Below are 25,522 nucleotides of genomic sequence, written 5' to 3'. Positions count from 1 at the left end.
AATTAGCCACGAAATCCCGTGAAGGGCAGGGCCTCCTGACTTTGCAGGGTGGCTTATCAAGCAGTTCCCGGTTAGCCACTCCTGGAATGATGGTCACTTTTGTAATGTAATAGTTTGGGATGCTGTTTGGATTAACACTGAAGAGTCCACTGTTCACTAGTCACTGTTTGGGTTGCAAGTCACTTTGTGATTAGTTTCCATTGTTGTCGGTCTTTCGCTGTTCTTGACCATAGATGGCCGAATCTGTCTTTCAGGTATTAAAGATTACTTGGATAATTTCAAGGGAAAAATTGTTCCAGGGCCGGGTATCGAACCGAGACCTTTGGCTGAGCTACCCAGGAACTGTACCAGACCCGGCTCAATTATTCTTCTCATATCCACATACCTCTAGTGCGTTTACAGAACATCAGAGCCTAGCATTGAGTGCACACTTTCTGTGCGACTTAAATTTGTGGTCTTCTGTTAACGAACAGTAGCGTATACAATTTTTACCCTTAAAATTATTTAAGTCAGCTTTACAGGGAGCTATACCTGAAAGTCAGATTTGTATAGGCTAAAAAATTGAACAATCCGTTAATAAGTGGCTATATAAATAATTTTAAGAAAATAATGATTTTATGCTAAAATAGGCCTATATAAGAAAATTAAAGCTTTAAATTTAATATAATTTAAATAGTTTCATATTATTAATACAAAAAATTAGTTCCTTACTTAAAAAAAACTTGTTTTCTAAGCGAAGTAAATTACTAGTAATTTACGAAAAAGTAACCAATAAATTACCTCGACAAACCTTCTTCTAGCGGATAACATTATTGCAAGAAACATAATATTATGTCGGATTCTTTCCATGTAAATAAAAAAATCAACTCTCTTCGCAATTACTGTGATAAAATGTGTTGTTAATGATTATATAGTCTATTACGTCTGGAACAATTTCCATCTCAGTTCCAATATCTTTCTCTCACTTCCACGTGCCTGCAGGAATGTCTTCTATCTTGTAGCGTGACTTGATCCGGAGTTCAATTTTATAATGTGCAGTAACCTATCACGCGACAAAGATCTGCACCCACATTCTTCTCTCTTCTAATTTCTTCTGATCCACGCCAAATCAACTCCGGCAATGTTATTTTCTTGGTCTTATTTAACGATGCTGTACCAACTACCGTGTTATTTAGCGTTGATGAAATTGATAACGAGATGAGCCCGAGGATTCGCCATGGATTACCTGGCATTCGCCTAAAACCACGAAAAAATACCAATCAGCCCAAGCAGCAATCGAATCCACGCCCAAGCGCAGTTTCAGATAAGCAAGCAGACAGACATACCAGTTGAGTTACGCTGGTGGCTGGAACATCCATCAAATTAAGTTTATTTATAAGGAATTTGACAAAGGATGTTTATACTGTAAACTGTTTATTCCAGCCTATTCAAATGTTCATTATCAGGAACAGGTATTTATGGGGATTAATTTTATCATTTGTGTTTTTTAATACTGGTGTCGACGGAGATTGTTGGAGATTGATTTTTACTCTTGGCGGAGATTAATGGAAATTTTGGAAAATACAATTATTTTGGAATTTGAGTATTAACTCAGTATGAATATTACTTTCCAAATAATTAACATTACAGGTTCGTTGGATTCTGGTAAAGATGCGGTATGTCCAATAGACAACACTTGTTGGATTGAGACTGTAAATGGATTTGTAAACACGAAGGACTCTCCAACAGCGAATGGCACTAAAATGGTTGGAAATATTGCTGCAGTACGTACCGGGAAGATCTCAGGACAACCGTTGTAGGCATTGTCACATCGAGATAAACTCTTGCACACGTCCTGGGATCCTGTCCGCACGGCGAAGCTCTAGACACCACCAAGTACGATCAATTATAGCCACTGCCCTTAAAGCTGCCGATTACAACACCTTTGAAGAAGTACATGGTCACTGGCAGTACACAGTGCATAGATATAACAGCTTTCAAGGAATCTACAAGATCTGGAGATCTGGATTCATAATTGATCCCACTGTGCGTTTCGAAACGAGTGAGGAACAGCCAGCAGAAGTGGATAAGGGAAAAAGAATATCTACAATCCTACCATTCCTTATTACCTCCAAAAGTACCAGCTAAAAGAGCTTGAAGTAATCGGACTTCTGGTTGGAGCAAGAAGTAGTGCTACTCTCTTCATGAAAGATGTGTTTAAGAGGCTTGGAATACCTACATCTATTATTCCGATTGTAACATTAGTTGCATTGAAAGGATCAATTGCTCTCCTGAAGCATCACCTTTATTCGAAATGAAACTAACTTTTTTGTAACACTTACCTCTCTAAAACTAGGTATATTTCCACTAATCTCAAGATGTATTTGCAGCTATGTACTTGTAGGAGTTTGTCAAAACAAAATCAATGGTTCAATGAACTTGTAAACATTTATATGGTTAAGTACTCTTTGTCCCTTGTGGCAGCTCACGAATGGTGAGAAGATTTTTAAATTATTAATTAATTATACATTCATTAAATACGAAAAAACTTGCAGTCCTCAAATTAACACTTTCAAATTATTAGTGAAATGTTGAATTCTCCGTCTTTTGAGTTCACTAATGTAAGCAGAACAACTGGAACACCATGTAATGTAGCCTACTTGGATATAATAAATTTAAATGGAAAAAAAATCTGAAAAAAAAATAACTCAGAATATGAAATTCGCTATAAAACGACGCAATAGTAATAATTCGTGAATGTGTTCATATTTCGCTATTAGAACTCTTTTTTCGCGATTTGTCGCGATTGTTTTATCCGCACATTATAAATCAGAATCAAGAATTAATTTGTAAAGATTAGTAAAAATCTATTGTAATCTATTATGTCGTGATTTTCGCGATCTTCATAAATACCCGGCCCTGACCATTATAGAGCCCGTATCTTCTGCTATCTCTTTTTTTAAGTGGGTTATTTTACGACGCTTCATAAACTCCTATCGTTATCTATGAAGGTGATAATACCGGCGAAACGAGTCCAGGAACCAGCGCCGAAAGTTACCAGCATTTGCCCTTATTGGATTTGATGGAAAACTCCGGAAAAAACCTCAACCAGGTAACTTGACCCAACCAGGAATTGAACCCGAACCCGCTCGTTTCACGGTCAGGCATGCGGTTACTTCAAAGCGGTGGACAATTTCTATCAATTCTTACCCTGCACAGATAGACAGATCTCTCTGTCAAAGTCGTAGAACTGGGATCTGCACTGTAATATCTGTCGAAGAGTTTAGCTTAGCAACTCGATGATTCACCGTTATTGTATAGTCATTACCACACTGGAGAGTAAAGCGTTCGTTATTACTGGTATTAGAATAGCAGTAATCTTCCATTTACTCACAATAACAGTAGAATGGAGTGGGTGATTCACAGTGCCGCAGCATCAAATTCTTTTCAGGGCCACAGATATTGTTCACAGACAGAAGACATCTCTCAAGTTACCATGGTAATTGGATAATGAAGAATATTTGCGGTTTTCAATATAGCGTGTTGGGACTTTCCTCCTCTTTTTATCAGATGTTTCGAAATTGCTTGCAGGTATTGGGGAATAGGATCCTGATGATGTAACATGACACTAACTCTCTATGAGTTGAGAAACCTCAAAATATTTTAAGGTCAAGTCTGTGGTTTGTTTCTCCTCAAATTATTCCAAGTTTTCGATCAAAATTCGTACACTCACGTAAAAATCATATTATGTACATTCTTAGAAAAACGTTTTTACACACAGATACTTTATAAGTCCCAGAAAGGTGGCAGTGCGCATGATCAGACATACAACGAAACAGAACGAATTTTATTACCTCAACTAGTCCTCTTGAGAACTAGATCGCTCGTCTTTTGATCATGCGCACTGCCTCATTTCTGAAACTTCATATTTGTGCGACGAAACTTTTTTCTAAGACTGTACAGCATGTAAATGTCTCATATCTGAATTCAAATATAAAAACTGAGTTCAAACATTTTATCAAATTCTTCTAGGGGTCATATCTCAATAGTATGTTAACCATCTTTTAAATTAAAATTTAAACTGTGTTTTAAACAAAAAACGGTATTCTCTAATCTCAAGTTCAGTTTAGCTGCCTTCCTTGGTTTAAACATTAATTCAGTTTCAACCACCAATTTCGAAAGTTTAAACCAGTAGTCGTCAGCACTCGCTGAAATGGGTAAAGTAAGCGGAGCCGTCCCGTGTGCCCCGTCGTGCAGCAGGAAGAGGTAGAGAGCATAATCGTTAGCAGCTATGAATGCACCATAGTGCAGTGTGTTCTCCGCGGGTGAGAGACGCTAGCCCCAGGGTGCTCTGTGCTGATGATAGCTGGTTTAAACTATACGAAATAGTTAAACTTCTTAGTATAACTCAAAAATAAACTGTTTATTGGAGAAAAATATTGCTAATATTTGTTAGTGGCGAAGGAATTCAGGGAAACTTTTAATGAAATTGAAGATGAAGGTATAATATTTTACCCAAGGCAAGAACTTTTAGGGCAAGAGTAAGTCATTTTCAAGAAGGGAATGAAAATGGGTTTTTAAATAGGTTTAGGCGCCGTCCACCTGCAACCCCAATAAATAGTTTAATTCCAAATCCTGGATCGTAATCTGTAAGGATCCATGATCAACTTCTCAAATGTACATTTTTACTTCAGTGAACTTTTTACGTGTATTTTTTAATGTTATATTTTCTTCCTAATAGTCTTTTAATCTCTGCATATTACACTCTTTTAATTGAACTTTTCAGCAAGATGTTTCCATGTCCCTTCTTTTTCTTTTGTTGTGACCAAATCAGTTTTTTTTTTTGTTCTCTATAATGTACTTTCTTTCCTTTACTAGTTCTAAAATAAATTTGCATTCCCCTTCCCTGAATTTTTAGCCAATTTGTTTTTGTTTTTTGTTTTTTCATTTTGTTAAATACAATTATACTTCAAACCAGTCATATGCCTACAACCGAAGAAATGAAATTGTCTGATCTCAGTCTTTTGTTCTACTGCTGCATCGTCATAATGCAATAACAAGAATATAATCAATAATTATTATTTAATTTGTAAGATATTAAGCAAAATATTGATCTTAAATACAAAATAAGATAAAAAAATTATTTATTAAAAATAACATATAATTTCAGTAATTAACAATTAATCAGAAATACGAGATTACCAACTGAATAATTTAAATTCAAAACCTCAAGACTTAGGTTTAAGAAATAATTTATTGAAAATATGGAGCACGGTTTAAAATATGGATTAAATTTCGAGCAGTTTAATATACTATTGAGAATAACGACAAAACCTTGAATCTTGAACAATTTCTTCATATTCTTTTAACAAATCTCAGTGAAATTATTTAAGATCAAGTCATGCCGATGAAAATCACTTTCGTAAATGCATTTTTAGAGAGAAACTACAGTGTCCTTTCGTGAAATAAGTGCGTACAGACATTTAATTATCATAATCATCATTAATCATCACGAATATGACCTAAATAGATCTGTATGGGTTTCATCTACTGTATTAGTCTTTTCATTAGTCTGAGACGTCGTCTCCTACCAGTAGAATTTTATTATTCAATATTTGTAGAAGGATTCTTCCATTGTTCATTCGATAAACATGTTGTACACAATTTATTGTTTTCGTAATTCTGATTTTTTTCAAGTGATATTACGTTTAATTATTTTAAAATAGCATCATTTTCCTATAGTTAGAGATGTCAAAATTATTAAATTCCGAACTGCTCTCCTCTCTCGCTTATATTCATTAAATTCTTATAAATTTGTAGAATGTTTCACACTTAATGTTAAGGTTGGTTAATATTTAATATTTTGTAATGCAAAGGTAAATGTTATCACCTTTGGGCGCCATGAAGACGCATTGGTGGCATGGAAGTAGAACTCCATGCCTTCATGGCATTAGAATGAGGTGGTGTGTGGTAGGTATACGCTCCGACCGCCTTTTTATCTCCGCGAAAGGCCCGGTATTCAATTTGACAGGAGGCTGAGTGAACTTCGGGACTGTTCTGGAAATTTTGGCAACGAGAAAAAACCAGCCATCATCCGAGATTAAACCCGGAACATTCTAGTCCGTATCAGTTGCTCTACTATCTGTGTTGCCCGCCCATCTTAATATTCTGTACAGTGTTATTAAAATAAACTTAAATTTGTTGGAACACTGTTTAAAAAGCTTCACTATTTCATTCATAAAAGATTGGAACTTATTTACGTAAAAGCGATTAATACCGGTATGAATTTAAAATCTGGCCGCAATTGAAGGGTTCAGAGCCATAGTGGGCCAAGAGCCATATATTAAAAACGGAGAAAACAAGGGCTAAAATTAAGTGAATAGCATAATTCAATGAAACATATATCAACTAATATAAAGTATGCACATTAAAACTAAATGATATATTAATCTTCATTAATCTATGGTATTCGCTTAAATTTAATTCTTGCATTCTCCGTTTTTAATAAATGGCGCTTGGCCCACTATGGCTCTGAACCCTTCAATTGTGTGAAAATAAACTGGCTTTACTTAATAACTGATCGCTACAATTCTTAGTATTTCAGAAAAAATGAATAAGACCGTTGTGCCAAGGAAATCTGCAAGAGCCCACACATGAATAACTTGATATTTTAAAGGGACAAAAATTGTAACATACATTAAAAAATAAAATTATAGGTAGTTTCATTTTAATAACATGCATTATACAACATATACTTATTTTATTCAAGAGCCGCCACTGGTATCAAGTCTTTAAATTAATACTGCGTCACGAAATCACCAATAGCTATAAAAATTTCGCATTGACATTCAAACGTTTTAAGTAAAGAGCGCAGAAATAAGATGCCCACGTGGCTGAAATTATTTGTATCCATAATTTACGCCTTTGTAATTTATTCAAGGCTTTCTAGTTAAAAGAATCTACATAACTTCAGAAAAAACTACAAAATAAGAAACTAATATATGTACATACATTTCTTGTGTTTCTAACTGTTGTCATTTAGGAATTTTAGAGCGGTTACTATTATGGTGACAAAACAATGTAACAGTTTAAGAAAGTGCAACTTAAGAGAAGAGCATTTAAACCACTATTGCACGGAGAAGTCGGGGCGGTTCCGGAGCATGAGTCACTGGCATGGGCTACTCAAGTCGCTTCTCGTCTCCACGCCGATCCGTCGCGGTCTGTTGATGAGCCCCTCTCGCGACATAACACATGTCCTTCTGAGACGATTTCGGGGGCGAAGCACCAAGGTTGCATTTCGTCCCACGTGGGACCTCACCCAACATGTCATTATCTGCGACCCACAGCTTCGAGTTTACGTTTTACAAAGCTGACAATCAGTTCTACGTAAACATTTTTCTTGGGACTGAACTGCACTCTTTCTGTAGAGGAAAGCACGTCACTTCCAGAAAACTGCAATGCTTGGAGTAAGGCTTATTTAAATGTCCAACATCAAAGTGAGTTCGAGGTTAGTTCCTGACGGTCAGTCTTACCAAAGAAGCAGGAGTTCGGCCATGGGCAGTTCATGTCATATTTCTACTGGCAAAAGCGGCTGTGGGTCAAAATATTTTTCACAAATTTCGTTTTTCAGTTCTACGTGCCATTTTTATTATATCATTGTCATAATGTTAATGGCAGTTTTAAGAAAATCTAATTGGTGTGAATATACTGTCAGAGATAATTTGCGATTATTCAAAACTCAGCAAAAATTATTCTATTTTCACAGAAACTCCTGTTTTCACTATTGTCTTATTACTATGACAATTAAAATAAACACCAATTCAAGCTATTCTGAGTTCATGTTATATACATTGAAGAACTGTTTTCAGAACATGGGAGGAGTGATGACAGGAGAAAGAAGAATAAAGTGCATAAGATTTGCTGTTAGCATAAGAAGAGATGATAACTAAGGGATATGCTACTGGAGCTAAATGACAGCTGTGAGCAGTATGGGATGAAAATAATAGGAAATAAGACGAAGACAATGACCATAGGAATAAAAATAAAGAAGGTAAGGTTGCGAATTCTAAATGAGGCAGAAGAGTAAGTGGACAGCTTCAAATATTGGGGTGTACTGTAAGCAGTAACATGAGTTGTTGCCAAGAAGTCAAAAGGAGAACAGCAATGGCAAAGGAAGATTTTAATAGAAAAAGGAGCATCTTCTGCAGACCTCTGGAAAAAGACCTACGGAAGAGACTAGTGAAGTACTTTATATGGAGTGTAGCATTGTATGGGACAGAAACGTGGACATTACGACGAAGTGAAGAGAAGCGACTAGATGCATTTGAAATGTGGATGTGGAGAAGGATGGAGCGTGTGAACTGGACAGACAGAATAAGTAATGAAGCTATGTTGGAAAGAGTGGGTGAAGAAAGAATGATGCTGAAACTGATCAGAAAGAGGAAAAGGAATTATTTGGGACACTGGTTGAGGAGAAACTGCCTACTGAAAGATGCACTGGAAGAAATGGTGAACGGGAGAAGAGTTCGGGACAAGAAGATATCAGATGATAGACGACATTAAGATATATGGATCATATGAGGCGGTAAAGAGAAAGGCAGAAAATAGGAAAGACTGGAGAATGCTGGGTTTGCAGTGAAAGACGTGCCCTTGGGCGGAACACTATGAATGAATGAATATATAAATTAATGGTGAGAACTGCAACTCTCTATCAAAGCTGTCTTCCATTAACTCCTGCAACATTTGGATTCTATAAAGGTGATATTTAGTACTGTGCAATATTCTTCAGTCCGTTGCTTTCGAGACATCTAATATAGATTCTATTTCACGGTGAGAAGAATGTGGTTTTCCTTTAATCATCAGCAAATCATAAAGTTTAAACTCATCAGTGGACGTTCTACCAGATCTCTCCTCTCTCAAAGTGAGAGTCTAAGTTTCACAACCATACAGGAGAACCAGTAATATAACTGTTGTACTGTAAGTAATAAAGGAACACAACAAAATTGGCTGTGAAGAGATAGACAGACAAAATTCGTGTAGCGACAAAACCAAACAGGTCTAAATTCGTACAGAGCAATGATGATGATGACGATAGAGAATAGTTTTAATATACATTACTAAGCACACACCCATGTTTCTTTTTATTATTAAATCAGGTAGGCTTATATGAGCAGAATCGGCTGTATTATACTATTATATTATAGGGGAACAACTTACAAAACTCCGTTGGTTTGCGCATGCGTCAATCTTAAAGAGTGACACAATATACTATTCACTCCCTCCTTCCTAATTGTCAGCCAATAGTAGCGCGTACTGATAACAGTGATGCGTCAGATGACTTGTCAATCTGTAGCGACAATGGTTCAGATTAATGGAGGGAAACTCCAGACTCCGCCTCCAGCACAGCGGTAAGGTTTGGTAACCTCCTACAACGGAGTTTTGCCAGTTGTAGGCCTATAGTAATAGTAGCAGCAACAACTTTAATATTCCATGTAACGACTTTTCGACTGCATGTGTATTTTATTCTACGTCTAAATTCAACGTGGGTGAGAAATGACCGACAAAAGTTGTTTGCAGTCTTCTATTAGGAAACAGTCCTCTTACATATCGAAAATCTTTGTCATGGGTCTCCCTGCTTTCCTTTCTTACCGGAAGAAGTCACACTAAAAATTTTATCACTTCGGCCGGGCATGTACTCGCAAAACTCGGAAGCAACGGCTAGCGTAATAACCGCTATACCACCAAAGCCGACGTTGTAACATTATAATGTGGGACGTGAACTCAGGATGTGCTGTGAACAACCCACTCATCGCGCATGATACTAATGCCGAGATGTCAACAAATGATTTGTGGATTAGAAGCAGCAGTCAAGCATAATTTCGGCTTGTAACTCTAAAGAATTGGAGATTACAACTGTGATGTAACTGGACGGTTTCGAACCCGTTACCTCCCATTTTGTTGTCGAAAAGTGATCTGACAGCGCCATCTGTGATACGAAACATTGCGGTACAGCACTGTTTCCATGACAACGTGTTTCCGTCCGGCTCTGCTGTGTCATTGACGCCACAGTATTATACATGAAAATGAGCTGATGCAGACCAGTGGTTCTCAGACTGTAGGCTACGAGACCTCAATGATCCGTGGAAAAACCTCTATGAAAGTTCTTGTCCTATACCTACAGGAAAAAAAAAACTTATGATCATACAGTTTCAGTTATGCAAGATAAATGTTAAGTCCGTTATACTGACACATTCTTAGACAATTTTATAAGCAGTTTAGGTTATGTCAAAGGGTGGACAATAATTTCTGCGTGCCAGAAAACAGTGTGGATGAACAGAAGATAGTAAAATTAGAACAAAATAAATAATAATACCTCTGTGCCTTAATACAAATACTAAAATCAAACTAAAGAAAGAGCAATGTGTATTCAGAAAGTGGCGATTATGCAGCGACGACGCCTTCATCATTCAACAAATTATAGAAAAAATAATACAGAGTGATTTATATACAGGGACATCATTTTATTTTTACTAACATTTTTAATATTAACTTGGCTATATCTTTGGATTAAAGGTCTAGAACCGGAAACACCGCTTGCTCCCCCTTCCAAGACTGGAGTTCGATGTTACTGGCGTAAAATACAAATCACTTTACTAGGTATAAGAGGGAAGAAAAGTAGTTCATCCATTTATGTAAACTAGGAAATATCGCAATTTTGAGTTTGATAATTTTCATTAGGTTTTTGTTTAATCAAAATACAGTACTATATTAACACTTAATGTTTTTACTCACGAATTGAGCTATCCATTCGGACGTATTAATTATGCAGTGTACGAGTATATTGTACTGTTACAGCACATTAGCGTACAATATAGAGAATGAAGTTAAATTGAAAAATAATCATAACATGAACATTTAAACACATTTTTGAAAATGGTGGCCGTTCATTTCGATACAGGCTTCAGTTCTTTTGTGCATATTATCGCACTATAGACTATTGTACCTAATTCCAATTACCAGTTTCGTCCTTCGTACGAGTAACTCATGTTGAAATAATTCTATATCTACTTCTATATACCTTACGTACTGTAAATTTAATCTTCACTTCTGCCCGATCCGAAAAGATAAAATTACTTAGACATGCTATCTACTGTCCGTTCAGGTGGTTTTGTCGCAGGGTCGTAGACAAGGGGGGAAATCACGTGACAGTTAATTACTTAACGAGGCCCTTTTATTTAAGTTAATTTTAACAGTTGTATAATATTACGTAGACGTCCAATTCCTAACAGAAATTCATGTTTTCAGAAAAGAGCTAAGACAGCCCAGCTACTAGATTTTACAGAGGGACGAACAGAAGCAGGTGGGGGAAACCGGGATGCAACGTAGGCAAACGGACGACAGTACCTGTGCGAAAATATGATTCAATACTGAAAGCTCTTTCCTCACTGGAAAACGCGAACATATTTCTGCAACGTACTATACTTACCAACTCAGTACTGCATACGCGGCCTCGGTTCTGTGTGGAAAACTGTTGGAAGTTTACTAGTAGAGGAGGTGGGAGTGAAGTACATTCAAGAACTCAGGTACAATAAAAATTGAAGTAAAAATAAAATAATGTCCCTGTAGAACTAACACCTTCCTTTTTTTATTTCAAAACGAATGATGCTAGTCACAATTTTTATACCTCAAATATAGAATGTCTTTTGGGGGTTACTAACCTCCATAGCAAATGTTGAAAATTCTTTATTTATTCGGCTTGAAATTCATTTAATTACCAGTTTTTAACGTCAAATTAAGCTGGAGTTTTGATTCCCTGTCACGAGATGCGCAGATGTTTATTCATTATTCCTTATTGTTGTGAGCTGTTCTCGACATTTTGTTTCAGTCACTAAAAATTGGCTCCTCCAGTCATATTAAGTCTGTTTCCGTTTTTATAACGATACATTTTGAATTTATTGCGATTTTTATGTACAAAGTTTAATAAAGAAGTATATCTCTCTAATTTTAAGAACACAGAAATCAGTGAGCAAATGTATCAAGAGGTTTTATTTTCTGAATAAATATTAGTGACAGTAGAATTATAAGCACCTCTCCATTCTAAAAATTCTATATAAGAGAATAGACTGAAATGAAGCTAACTAAATTATACGTAAAATATTAACTGGTAAGTAAGACCGAATTATAATAGAATGAATTAAACATGTTTAACATAACTGAAAGAATATTAAATCAAAAATAAAACTGGTACTAGCACATTTAAAACATGAAAGATCACCAATAGCAGGCATATCGTAAGCGATTCTCGACTATACGCTGAGAGGAAGGAGTGTTGGCAAACCTAGAACTCGCTGGATAAAACTTGAGGCCGAAGGAGTGAGGGCTTACTTGTCCTGAGAGGAATGCGTGGTGGAGCGGATGGAGAAACCTGCTTAGCCTAGCAGCACAATTGGAGAACAACCTATTACATAACATGTGCACAAAAAGCCTATCCGAGTTGAAATGCTTAGGAGTGTTCCTTGTCCTGACCCATAATTACCAATACCAATAGGCTATCAATAACCTGTCTGATAAATTATACAACTTAATGTAGTGTAATAATAGTTAATACAATAGTAGTAGTAGTAGTAGTAGTAGTAGTAGTAGTAGTAGTAGTAGTAGTAAGGTAGATTTTGATTATCTTTCCACCCATTTCCTTGTAATGCAGATAGGAAAGTATGAAAGCTGAGCCTTTTTGTATACTAGTACCATAAGTCCCGCATGTTGTGCATAAAAAACGTTTATTTATTACCGTTAATACGAAACAATACTGTCGTTTTTGGAAGAGTCTAGTTCTTCTTCTACGCCATCAGGTTACAACATCACGCCCCTTGATCCAGCATTGTGGGCTCCCAGGGTCGCATCCCGTTCCGCCCGATCCCGCCCGGGTGAACGCGCCTACTTTCTGACATGTGACAATTTGGGCTTGTCTTGTGTTATACACCGCCCTGGTCCATGACCAGTGAATGGCGTTGGTTGTAGCGTGTGTGTGTTGCTATAGAAACGGCCGGTTCGCCAACTTGTGATAAATTCACATGTCACAGACTATGAGTCTGGGATTCCCCGAGCTGGTCTGTGTAGGTTGTTCAGTTATTCAACGACGCTTTTAAACTGCAGAGACTTAAGCATCGGTAGTTAAAGATAATGGAACAGCGGTGGAATTACTGTATATGCATATGTCCGTAAAGCAATGGTCGAATTTGAAGAAAAAAAAAACTATGTACTGTAATTGCAATGAATCGCGACAGAGACATGAAACAGTCACTAACGGAAAGAATTACTCTTCCAAGATTTTGTCCTATCACGGTTGTTACTATTATTATCCTCCGACTGACTGTTATTCTTACAGTCAATAAGACAAAAGTAGAGGTGTGCTTCTCAGGTGGAACATGAAGCATCGCTATTCACGTAAGTCCAAGAAGCTTTTTGTGCAGTCGCGATGGAAAGAATAATTAAGTTATGTGTTGATCAGAGCTAGGAAGTTGGTATCAAAACTGTGAAGTTGTGTGAGCTTGGACTACATCTCTACCGAATGAAAAGTATTAACGCAACTCTCAATGTCAATGAAGCAGAACGACAAACACGTACAACCGGGTGGTAACCAAACATGTGCTCCAATCATATACGGCATTAGAAAAAGAAAATAATCTCAAATAATATAAAAAAACAATAATTTGTAATTATAAACTTCGCAACTCCCAATCTAAAATAATTGACCCCTTACTTACTTACTTACTTACTTACTTACTTACTTACTTACTGGCTTTTAAGGAACCCGGAGGTTCATTGCCGCCCTCACATAAGCCCGCCATTGGTCCCTATCCTGAGCAAGATTAATCCAGTCTCTATCATCATATCCCACCTCCCTCAAATCCCCCTACATACAAAAAGTAACATACGAAATATAGCCTCATTATAACGAATAACAACGAACATTTTCATTTTATCAAAAGAAATAGTCCTTTTATGTTCGGAAAAAAATAAAAAAACAATAAGCTTATTTGTACTCTGAACATGTTAGTTCTACGTTACAAAGCGTTACTGGAGCAAATTTGAAATATGATACAGTATTTATTATTATATCAGGTGAACAACTACTTTGTGAATCTAATAGTATATCTCGTATGTGGCATATAATATTAAACCTATAATTGTTTTCAAGAAAATTGTTCATTTCTATTGTAATGACAGCTAGGAAGTTCGTATCGTAATTCCGATGTTGAACTTGGACTGTAACGCAACCGAATGCATAGCAGCACGAGACGTCAACATTTAACGAAAATAATCTGGAAAAAATAAACGTGTTACACACTCCTGTTTGCATAATTATTTATTAACAGATGAGTTTACTTTTTTGAACTCAGGCATAGTATTAACATTACGTAAATAATACAATAATAACAGAATAGCTCACTTTTTTTCAGAACCTAAAATATTAATATAAATTAACAATATTCTTGAAACTATTCACGACTGTACAAGCTCCACAGAATGATACTATGCGTTGTTTATGTGAACTGTTTATCGTCTGTAGCGAGCGGAAGCAGAGAGAGGCTGGTGAGATCTATACTCCTCGCTGTACTCAACTGAAATCTACTATTTTGGTACGAACTTCCTACCTATGGTGCTGATTATGTTGCGGCCTCAACATACACCATACTACGGACTCCTTTCCAGCCTTTAAATCCCTGTACCATATCTCTGGTGATGATCTGCTGTTCCTCATAGATAGATAAAGTGGGTTAAAAGTCGCTTTCCCCAATATTTGTTCTTAGGTTTCATACAAATACACATCCTACAGATGTCATAACTTGAACTAACAAATAGCTGGTGTCATAGGATCATTTTTTTTTTGAAGGAACGATTATCATCTACCGATATAAGAGATGTTAGAAGAGGTGATTATTCCTGAACTTGAAAACAGCCCTCGTTTTGCCGATACGCAGTTGATATGGCAACAGGATGGAGCACCACCTCATTTTTGGTGGAGTGAGGGACTTCTTGAACCAGCAATTCCATGAATGGATTTGCCGTCGTGACAAAACAGAATGGACACCCAGATCATGCGACCTGAAGCCATGTGATTTTTCTCTGTGGGGTATCTTGAAAAATGATGTTTTTACTTAGAAACCGCAGGATCTGCATCAGTTCGATAGATCAGTGGTCGTCAGCACTTGCTAAAATGAGTAAAGGGTAAGGTGTGTATCGGAATATGCACCTTAGTCCAGAAGGAAGGGGGAGAAAACATACCCACCAGCAGCCACGGATGCACGCTAGTGCATCTCTTATCCGCGGTTAAGAGACGCTAGCCCGAAGATGCACTGTGCTGATGACCGCTGCGATAGATGACGAACAGCCATTCGTGAAAATCGATGAAAGTCGTCAGTTATATTCTAGCATCTGTAAATCAATGCCTAAACATTGTGAATTGTGTATCGAGAAACAGGCCTCCATTTTAAACAATATTTGTAAAGGAGTGTGTAATCAAATGTAAATTGAATGTAATTAAATGTAAGGAAGTGTTTGGGAAAAACGACTTTTCGCCCACTCTATACAAAAGGTGTTTCAGGAATAAGTTCCGAAATATTAGGGATGACTGGTTAGGTGTAAGCAACATTATACTCGTATGTAACGGAAAATAGGGTCCTCGACAAGTAATTTCGGCACTATGCAATACCAAATTACTGTCCATCCACCTGGAGTTTAAACAGCTGTCGAAGCACTTAGAGAGCTACTTTCATTTGTTTACACTGGTATGCCACCTTTCGAAGACGACTTGAGTTGTGTAATCAAGGTAATGGCAAAAACTTTGAACACTTAGGCCTAATGTAACATACTCTCCTGTAAATTTGCATAACCTCCACCGTCTTCTCTTCTTCAGACGTTCTATGCTTAGGGCCCCATACCACGACATATATTTTAAATTTAATATTCCCTCTTTCACCTCTGTCACATATCATGTTACCACCGTCCAGCCACTGGAGCAGATCAGCCAGATGAGGCGCCTGCCTGCCAATCCGAGCAGTGCTTGGGTATGGGGTCGATTCCCGTTTGGACTGATTACCTGGTTGGGTTTTTCCGAGGTTTTCCCCAATCGTGAGGCGAATGTCAGGTAATCTATGACGAATCCTTGGCCGCTATAATTCTCTTAGGGATTCACCGAAAATAGAACTTGGTAAGAACCAGTGTAAGAAACGGCTGGCACTACTCTAATAACAAAAGCCGTCGGTTTTAGGCTGTAGTTCTTTAAACACTTGAACCATAGAAGTACACAAGTTCATTGGTCTTGTGTGGTAAAGACATTGACAGTTCCAAAGATAATAAACCTATTAACGACATGGAAGTTGAACATGCCAAATTGTTGTGTTCTGCACTATGCAATGGTGAGCAGATAAAGTGGTCAACGATCCTCATAAAGTAATAATCGCGCTATTTCCAGAGTGGCCATGAAACTATCTGGACTGTTGACGTAATGTTACTTTACTGAAAGTAGCCATTTGCATACATAGGTGTAGAGACATAGCATGTGGCACATTTACTGGAAGCAGCAATGAACAAATTCTGTAAGTGAAGGGAGGAATATATAAATGACTAATAAAAAAAAATATAAAACATGATTATGTATTTTCTACGCTTGGTAAAATTGAAGCTTATGATACAAATGTGTAGCAATTTTTTTAATTCTCGTGCAATGAGATAAATTAGGGTTAAATTTAACACATTTATACTCAATACTACTCTTCAGGATGTAAAAGCAAACTGGTTTAATATAGCTCAATAATAAAACCTGAAGACACCCAGCTGAGATTTTATAACGTTATGGTTATATCACATCCCTTTTATAGAGTGAAACATGGGCTCAAAGTAAGAAAGACTTAACGTAGATGTATGGGAGATGAGATTTCTTCGGGTGAAGAAAGGCTGCACCAGATCCAGAAGAAATATGTTCAGAAACGAAGACACGTTGTTTTATTGTGTATAATTGTTTTATTGTGTTTTAATTCTAATACTGTACGTAACTAAGTTACCATTGCCACCGGGCGTTTGCCCACTTGCAGTGTAAATAAATGCATACATACATTTACAACGTTAAAAATAATAAAATCGGCAGTCCATAACGTAGAAAAATATAAAATTAAATAGATGTCACCTGTAAGCATAATGTCAATTTTAAAAGTCTTCCCAAACTAGCCATAAACTGTATGGAACAAGAAATAATGGAAGACCCAGATGAAGCCGAAAATGTTGCAGACGATGTCAATAAACACTTCAACAATCACTGAAATGAAGAGAACGATGATGACAAAAATGATGACAGATACGATGATAACAATTAGGGCAGATACGGTGATGACAACAATGAAGACAGCTACGATGAAGACAACAATGAAGACAGCTACGATGATAACAAAGAAGACAGCTACGATGATGACAACAATGAAGACAGCTACGATGATTACAACAATGAAGACAGCTACAATGACAACAATGAAGACAGCTACGATGATGACAACAATGAAGACAGCTACGATGACAACAACGAAGACAGCTACGATGACAACAACGAAGACAGCTACGATGATGATGACAACAACGAAGACAGCTACGATGATAACAACGAAGACAGCTACAATGACAACAATGAAGACAGCTACGATGATGGTAATACCGAAGACAGCTACGATGACGACAAAAATTAAGATGGCTACGACGGTGACAACAATGAAGACAGCTACGATAACAATGAAGACAGCTACGATGATGGTAATACCGAAGACAGCTACGATGACGACAAAAATTAAGATGGCTACGACGGTGACAACAATGAAGACAGCTACGATAACAATGAAGACAGCTACGATGATGACAACAATGAAGACAGCTACGATGATGACAACAATGAAGACAGCTACGATGATAACAATGAAGACAACTACAATGCGACAACAACGAAGACGACTACGATGATGACAATTATGAAGAGAGCTAAGATAACAATGAAGAAAGTTACGATGATAATAGTGAAAAGCCAGTTACGATGACGACAACAATGAAGACGGCTACGATGATGACAATAATGAAGAGCGTACGATGATGAAAATGAAGACAGCTATGAGGATGACAAAAATGAAGGAGGCTAAAATGAAAATGACGATATAACGATGAAAACTACGATATGATGACGATGATGATGATGGTGATGATTGCCATTATTAATAATTGTAACAACGATGAAGGCGATTATCGCAATACTGACAATGATATCATTGGGGATGATGAATAAATAAATAATAAATTACGCCACTGAAATATACAATGAATTACAACTATTACTAACATAAATGTGTAAAAAAATAAATAAAAATACTGTATAACTAAAAAATAATTATCATTGTTAGTGTACATATTTTTAAATATCGATTAGATTACCCTTTGGTATTAAAACATATGCTTGCAAAAAGTTGTGCGTTAGTTCTAAAAGGTATCCAATTTACTCCGAATTTGACGAATGACTGATTTGGCATGAAATTAATCCGTCTGTAAGCTTCCGACCACATGTAATCAAGGGGCGAACGAACAGTGTGTCTGTATCCGTAGCAGATTTATTGATGTGTGTGCGTCACAGTTCCAGGTAATACACCCTTAAAATACGAGTCCATTTCGCAACGAAACTTTTCCCGGTAAGCCAGTGCAGTTTCTCTTCCCACTGGTCATGCGTTTATCTGATCTGTCAATGAAACCGTGGGAGAGAAATATTGGTTTGTCTCCCGCGCGGTGTAACCGGAGAGAAGGAATGGCTGATAAGACAGCGAAAGGTGTCCAGCATTGCCAACACAAACATCTGGTTGTGCAAAACTCAAACGAGTATTGCAATAATGCAAAGGGCTCAAGTTTTATAAAATGACGACTATATCAACCAGAAACGGCGGCAGTGGGAGGCTTCGATGAACTGTATTATAAAAATAGTAATGTCGTGTAATATGTGGTGCGATAACCCATGAAGGATCTAGGCCGACCAGACGGCAACTGTCTTCACGTTCACATGACTGAGGAGAGGTGAACGATCATCCAACCAGTAAGAGGATAACATGGCATCAATATGATGATCCTCCCAATCGTTAATCTGGTTTTCGAAACTGGATTTCGCTACATATCGCGACTACCCTAATTCACCATGATGCTGGGTCCTACATAGTGGCCGAAATATCATGAGACTCATGACGACTCGTATCAGTGCTAATTTCGTAACCCAAGTCCAAGTCACGATGCCTTAGATCACGACGCTACGACGCGCATATCATAAAATGTATCCGAACAAAATAAATAATAATATTAGGTTGTGTCATAAATAACTTAAAAATTTGGTGTTTTGTAAGATTTTAACAATTTTCTTTAGTTGGGCAATGCAATTTACAGGACACACTGGTTATTACTGCGTATTGTATGTGACAGTCGCCAATTGTTAATGCAAAGAATATAAAATGAAGGCGATGAAGTTTAAGATAAATTAACATAAGGCAGACCCTACATGATGTTAAAGGCGTTTTAGCCAAATTTGATTATTGCCTTCATAGTAGTGTATCAAAGTGTGAAACTTGCTAAAGTGTAAATCAAAATTTGCACCTATAACCTACTTGTCTCCATTCAGTTTTTTGTGTCTCCTGTAAAAATTTAGTTTTTACAGAAAGCAAATTTGCAAAAACGGTCCTCGATTACAGTTCTTTTCAGGACTACTGAAGAAAAAATCCACAAAAAATAATCTTAAGTTGTGAGAAGAACTTGACACTTCAAAACATAAAATACATCGCCACATTAAGATGCTTATAAAATCGTACAATAGTTGTAGTGTATCCCATGAACTGACTCCTGAACAGACTCAACGCAGAGTGGATATCTGTCGTCAGCTTATCGCTAATCCCACGACGATAGATTTATCACGAGAATTGTCACATGGGCAGGGCATGTAGCACGTATGGGCGAATCCAGAAATGCATATAGAGTGTTAGTTGGGAGACCGGAGGGAAAAAGACCTTTAGGGAGGCCGAGACGTAGATGGGAGGATAATATTAAAATGGATTTGAGGGAGGTGGGGTATGATGATAGAGACTGGATTAATCTTGCACAGGATAGGGACCGCTGGCGGGCTTATGTGAGGGCGGCAATGAACCTTCGGGTTCCTTAAAAGCCATTTGTAAGTAAGTAAGTAAGTATTGTCACATGTGATGTAAAATGAATATATTACCGCAATCTTGACACCTCAAAAAAGTGGCTCGATACCCATCAGCCTGGCAAAGCCGTCGTTAAAGGAAATCGGTTGATTCGGGATCAGAGTAATGTTATGTGTTGGTGGAATTTTGAAAGTGTGATTCACCGAGAGTTTCTATTTAACAAAAGTGCAGTCAATGCGGATCTTAATTCTCAATAGATGGAACGAGTTCATGAAGTTTTGAGAGAGAGGTACCCGGCATTAGTTAATTCAAACAGAATTCTCTTGCAACAGGACAATGCGAGAATTCCAACATGGAAGAAATCCAGGAGTTGGAAGGATTCGAACTCCTACCACACCCGGAATATAGGCCTGATCTTGAGTTTTCAGATTACAATCTGCTTCGATCCATGGCCCATTTCCTGCGTGGAAAAAATTTCCAAAACTCGGAAGTCGTTGAAATGGATATCACCGAATGCTTTGCATACAAAGTCATAAATTGGTACTTTCGCGGGATATCAAACCTAGCTAAAAGATGACTCAAGAACATAGAATCTAAAGCACATTACTTTTAAATTACATTAATTTCTTGTCACAACACACTCCACCTAAAATTCTGCTCCAAAACTGACGTTATTTATGAGGCAATATCTGTAAGCTATTTTATAAAACTTCAATGCCAAGAGTGAAAAGAAACTATATGCGACAATTTTTTAGGTGATAAACAGGATGAAGAGAAGCATTTTATTAGGTACCAATGGGTTTTGAGTGCTTCTTTACATATACAGTAAGTATGTCAAGTAGGTTCTTTATGCTGGTTTCCTAGGCCACAACAACTAACAACGTTGGATCTTCACGAAATTTTATTGAACACATAACTTAATGATAGAGAAGTGAGGGGATGAAAATGATTTTTTGCTCATATTTCAGACATCATATGAACAGATATCACATTATGTGTGACAATTGTTTACAGCTTCACACCGAAATCGGTGACCGCACTTTAGAAACATCTCTAGTGTACCAAAAAATGAAGCAATTATTATTAGCACTCTTTCAGTGGCTATTAGTAATCGTAAAATAAATCCCACACTACAAACATTTTAACACAGTATTATATGAAAGCACTTCGGACCTAAGGCTGTAAAACAATATAGGCTTAAGTAATTTGTTTGACTCCTTTCTCCTAAAAATTAAAAATGTCTACATTTTTTCCCTTATTCCGTATTAAGACCAAGTGAAAAATAAAGAAAGCATTAGTGGGACACTACAAGCCTAAAGCTTAATGCATGATTTAAGAAGTGTAAAGGTTATCATTATATTTTCTGCAGCGACTGGAATTCTAACTCTCTGTTTATGGAATTATGTACAGGTTTCTTGTTTAAACGACTTTAAAACTAACAGGTTTTCATGCTCTGCTTTTTACGATATTTATTAATCGCAGCTGTAATATCACTTGAACAGAATAATTAATAAATACTAGTGCACATCGAGTTAAACGTTTTAATTGCAAAGATAGCCTACATACCGGTGTTGTAGACAGAAGACTGCAATTTCTCTCCAAACGACCAGGAAGATCTGGAATGTGAATCAAACAGAAACATTGTTAAGTGACATAATTTATTATAACACATATTGTGCAGTAAGTAATACTTATTTGTATAAAGTTATGTTGAACAAATTGTTCGTGACCATCTTATAGATATCCTTGAACCTTGCATATTAATTTCCCTTACCCATTGGATAGTAAGGTAAGTTTCAGAGTCAGGAAAGTGTCCTCGGGCCGTATGGCTTACACATATATGTAGATCAGACCCACGACTTTCGACAATGATATAAAAATCGATCGCTTCACTTAAAATGCTTCTCTCTTAACTTAATTATTAGCAAGATCCTTATTTAGAAACTCAGTAGAGATTTTTCATACTTAATGTATATATATATATATATATATATATATATATATACTCGACCTACATTAATTAAAAAAAAAAAAAAAAAAAAAACGAAAAAGAATTTTGTGGAACGGAAAATACATTGGCGTCATTCAATTTCGGCCGCTATGTAAATCTTTACATCACATCAGATAAACTAAAAACGAGTCCATTCCTATATACAAGGGGAATCCGCATGTATACATAAGCTATTTAGAAGAGTTCATTACAATCTAAGATGGGTTGCAATGTATTTAAGAAAATGGGTATAGAACTGTACATAATTTACTTGGAGAAGTCCATTATAATCAATGACAGATTGAAATATACTAAAAAATAGGTAACGATATATTTTAATGTTTAGAAAAATATTTATTTCAAGTCAATTTCATGGTAACTAATTTTCTTCGTAATTCATATTTACCCATTCGTAATATATATTCATATTCATATTATTAAAATTACAAATTAATTTTAAAATACAAATACTCAATAATAAAACTAACAGTAAAAGCAAAAAAGACAAAGCAATAGTACTTTCAGAATAAGCATTGCTCGTACTCGGAGGTACAGTAGAAAAAATCATATGTGCTTTAACACGAACACGAAACAAACGCGTGCACAATACATGTCTAACCATTGAAAGTTAATACAGAGTTGGCATTATTCACATACAGATGAATAAATAACAATAAGAATATTTACGAAATTCTCATGTGCTTATATACAGAGTGTCCCAGGAACGCCATTCGCATTATTCAAATAGCAATTCAAATCACGCCACCAGGGATGGGTAAATGTGCTGATTTAATGACTTTTAATATCAAAAAGAAAATAAATCTTAATTTAATACAACTTTCAACACTTTTGTTACTCCTTAAAAATTATCTAACTTGACACGTGAGCCATGTGAGTATACTACAGTATACTGTAACTTGAATAAATGGACGATATTACTGCGACATGCTGTATGGTATATCAGTTAACTGAACATTTCTTGTCTGTGGCTGAGAAACAGTTCTTTACTTGTCCTCTTAATAGTATATTCTGATTTAATGCACTACCAACACCACTACTACTATCAATACCTCTACCATTACCACCACAACATAAGAAGTTTGGAGAAGATGTAGCCACTAGAGTAGTTTTTATCCTTTCCGACTTCTCGTCTTGTCATCATATCAATACGAATGGTTTTTATAGGCAGTATTAATTTTTTAAAACAAATTTTCATGTATTATTTTATGAATTCTTTCAAGCACGTCATGTAACCCTACAGTCTGTGTGTCTAGTATCAGATTAAAAATGCAGAAGAAAAATAAAAAAAGACCGGTATAGCTAATGAGGTTTACTAATCGCCCCTTCATGAAATGCATTACGATATATCATGCATGTGATATTTAGAAGACCATTTCTTAATTACTTATTAGTGATATTTCTCAGTCGTAGATAATATTTTTAGTTGAACGAGGTAATAAATAAAATTAATTACGCGTTAAGCTAAGAACTTTGTTAATAAACAGATACGTATATATTCACTCGACCGCGACGATGGGAATCTTTCCCTACTGACAAGATGATTGAAGGGCTTATGAACTAATGAGCACAAGGACGACCTCGTTGCTAGGCAGACAGATAAGAAACACAAGCTATTCGTTCTGAGAGACAGCCCTGTGCTGTCTGGAAGAATATTAAAAGCGTTTTAAAGAGAAAAACGACCTTACAGACAGAATTATATGCATAACTTCGAGAGAATTATAGACTTCACATGCAAATTATTCATTAAAACATTGTAACTACTGAGCGTTTATTGGTGTTCTTCGTTGCGAGTCGAGGGGTAACCATGTTGACTACAAACTAAGCTGACTCGAATTCGACTCCGATAGTTTTGATGATTATACCCTAGATCATATATGTGACATATATGATCTAGGATTATACTTTCTGACGTAGAACTACATCTCTTTCTTCGTTTGGTATAGTTGGGTACTTGAGAAGTGACTGTCACATAAAAATGCAACCATCTTGTTTTAATTGTTTTTCTCTTCTCCTTGTTCTCCTTTGCATTCCCTTCTCTCCTTGCATCGCCTCTACTCCTTGCATCGCCACTCTTCTCCTTGCATAGTCTCTCTTCTCCTTGCATCGTCTCTCTTCTCCTTGCATCGTCTCTCTTCTCCTTGCCTAGTCTCTCTTCTTCTTGCATCATCTCTCTTCTCCTTGCATCGTCTCTCTTCTCCTTGCATCGCCTCTCTTCTCCTCGCATCGCCTCTACTCCTTTCATCGTCTCTCTTCTCCTTGCATCGCCTCTCTTCTCCTTGCATCGCCTCTCTTCTCCTTGCATCGTCTCTTCTTCTTGCATCTTGCATCGGTGTTGTATCGGAGGTGGCCCTGGCATTGAGCTGATCCCTCATCCGGGGAGGCCCTCCATGTCCTTGTGTGGTCAAAAAAGTATGTATGTGATCCATAGATTAATTCCTCTCCCTGTAAGGCCCGAATGGCGTGGGTCGTGTAAATGAACCTAAAAGGAAGAGGTTAAACTAAGGAAAAGAAGAAGAAGAATTTTATCCATTGATCTACTATACGTAATAAGATAATTAATCAACTTCAGTAGGTCTATTTGTAATTTTCATATCCTCGAGTGCTGTAACATTCTATAATCGGAAACAGAAATACTTTTAATTACAAACTGATCTGGCCTGATCTCAAGGTTAACTGGGTAAACTTCTTTATATTGGTATGCATAAGACAGTGTTGTCAATGTTATTTCCCTCGGTCGCCACTTGATTATCACATGAATGAACACAGACTGAATGCAAATTGCAATGAATAGGAGTGGCAACAACGTATTTTAATAATTCATTCCTGGACAGCGACAGTAAGTGAAAATATCAATTATAACAAGAGTTGTCGGCGGAATCCTTTCAAGCCAAGTGCATTAGAAAATATAACTGCTGTATTGTGGTCTACTATTACTTTAACAAGGTTCTCATTACATCAATTCACAACAAATTTTGTCTATAGAACAACTTAATCAAAATCCACAGAGAATTCAAAACATTTACAGGACAATATTAATAAAGGACCATCTTTCATGGTCATTTCATTCATCTGAAGAAATTTATTTGATCATTCTTAAGATTATTTCCATATCGAGGTCATATCAACAAATTTTGTGATAGAGGTATTTGTAATAGAACCCTTTTATGTTTGAAAACCATCGTTTGAGTATTACAATAGACATAAGGAAAAATCAAAGAAAGTAGCTTGTTGTGTAGACAAGAAAAGAAAAAAACCATTCCATGTTTTCATGGCTCTAATGGAACGTGTGAAATGGACAGACAGAATAAGTGGAACGTGTGAAATGGAC

At 36.6% G+C, this 25,522-nt stretch overlaps 1 protein-coding gene across 1 annotated transcript in view; it reads right to left on the bottom strand.

Moving 5' to 3' along the window:
• LOC138692956 (uncharacterized) overlaps window positions 1–25,522 on the bottom strand; it is a 390,101-nt gene that overhangs the window by 294,640 nt on the left and 69,939 nt on the right. The window contains exon 2 of the mRNA XM_069816368.1: window positions 21,750–21,799. The gene's annotated coding sequence lies outside the window, so the exon portion shown is untranslated. The remainder of the gene's footprint in view (window positions 1–21,749; window positions 21,800–25,522) is intronic.

The sequence above is a fragment of the Periplaneta americana genome, chromosome 17 (assembly GCF_040183065.1).
Source record: "Periplaneta americana isolate PAMFEO1 chromosome 17, P.americana_PAMFEO1_priV1, whole genome shotgun sequence".
Taxonomy (NCBI): Eukaryota; Metazoa; Arthropoda; class Insecta; order Blattodea; family Blattidae; genus Periplaneta; species Periplaneta americana.
This window is presented reverse-complemented; position numbering and strand designations above follow the sequence as displayed.